Source organism: Xiphophorus hellerii, chromosome 15 (genome assembly GCF_003331165.1).
Source record: "Xiphophorus hellerii strain 12219 chromosome 15, Xiphophorus_hellerii-4.1, whole genome shotgun sequence".
In the NCBI taxonomy this organism is placed as follows: Eukaryota; Metazoa; Chordata; class Actinopteri; order Cyprinodontiformes; family Poeciliidae; genus Xiphophorus; species Xiphophorus hellerii.
In genome coordinates, this window is record NC_045686.1 from 23350585 (window position 1) to 23352087 (window position 1503).

The following is a 1503-nucleotide window of genomic DNA, read 5'->3' on the forward strand; positions in this document are numbered from 1 at the left end:
TAAACTGAGACTAAAAAGAATCAAAAAGAAAAACAGGCCTGAGATAGTTTAAGAAAAATGAATGCAAGTACGCAAAAGACAGAACACTAGGATAATCAATGAAGCTAAACATGAAGAAGGGAAGAAATCTGGTAACAATAAATAATTAGAAACAACATGGCTGAAACAATTCATCAGGATTAATGGATTACTTAAATAATTGTCAGCTAGTTTCAAAATCAATAAATCATAAACTGGAGTACACAGACTAAAAAAAAAGCAATTTTCTTAAATAACAGCACACTCAAAACCGATATATACAAAATATGTCTATATACATATATTGTAGAAGACTGTGTGCGTCTAAACAGGCGCTAAATCCAGATCTCTCGTCAATCGACTCTTCCTCGGTCAGAAGGACTAGGGCGACTCCAACGGTGCAGCTCAAAAGTTTATTGATGTTCGTATATGAGTGTGTATGTGTGTATGTGTGTGCGTGTGTGTGTGTGTGTGTGGTTATCTGAAACAGAAAACAATAAAGGTACATATTAATACCCATGCAAGCAAAACACAGATACACGTAGATACAGGACGAAAATGGCCTGCAGCACCACAGAAATCCACTGGAGGGCACTACAACACTACAAATGAACAGTCGGGTAAATGCAACAAACATACAAATGACAAAACCCGTCAGAACACATGGAATGAATGGTAATTCCCTCATATACTACTACAATAACAATATGTATCTGGTATAGTATAGTATAACAAGAGCTATCATAATTAAACGCCTCCATTGTCGGCAGCCAGAGAAACACGAGGATGCCATCACCTCCTGGGCCAACAACCGACACAAACACAAATATAGAACATGAAACTGCACACTTACATCATAAAAACGCACACAGGTTTCGTACACAAAGGACCCAAGATAGGTTGATAGTGGATGTCAGCGGATGCCACTTTCATGCCACCGAGCCACACAGTAGCACAGAAAAACAAAACTCAACTACGTGAAATGGAATCACAAAATGAACAGATGCATCTTGGGTAATGTAGTAAACTAAACTAACAGACGGACTTTTAACAGCCGCCCCTGTATTTGCAACAAATACACTCATACAAAGTCTGCTAGTTGGAAGGACGATCCAAATCTTCAGGCACTTCAGGAAGCTCCACCAGTTTGGTTACCGGGCGAATGTAGAGACTGTCCTTGACCTTCACCTCAGCAGCTCGTACGATGCCATCCGTCCCAGGGAAGACCTTGGCGATGGTCCCGACAGGCCATAGTCCTCCGGGAAGGTTGGAATCAGCGATCATCACAATTTGTCCCACAGCAGTATTATCAGTAGATTTCCTCCATTTCTGTCTTAACTGAAGTCCTGGGAGGTAGTTTTGGATGAAGCGTTTCCAAAAATGATCACTGACAACCTGACTGTGTTGCCATCTTCTCTTGGACAGGGCATCATGAGGACCATACACTGTTTGTGGTAATCCTGCGTCCCGCCGCCCCATTAACAG

The 1503-nt window shown here is 41.4% G+C and overlaps 1 long non-coding RNA gene across 1 annotated transcript; it reads right to left on the reverse strand.

Annotated features, from left to right (window-relative positions):
- Positions 1-456: 456 nt before the first annotated feature.
- LOC116734328 (uncharacterized) lies at positions 457-1011 on the reverse strand. Its single transcript, XR_004342207.1, has 2 exons — positions 872-1011; positions 457-499 (listed from the first exon to the last, which is right to left on the reverse strand). It is a non-coding gene; the product is annotated as an uncharacterized LOC116734328 (long non-coding RNA).
- Positions 1012-1503: the final 492 nt, after the last annotated feature.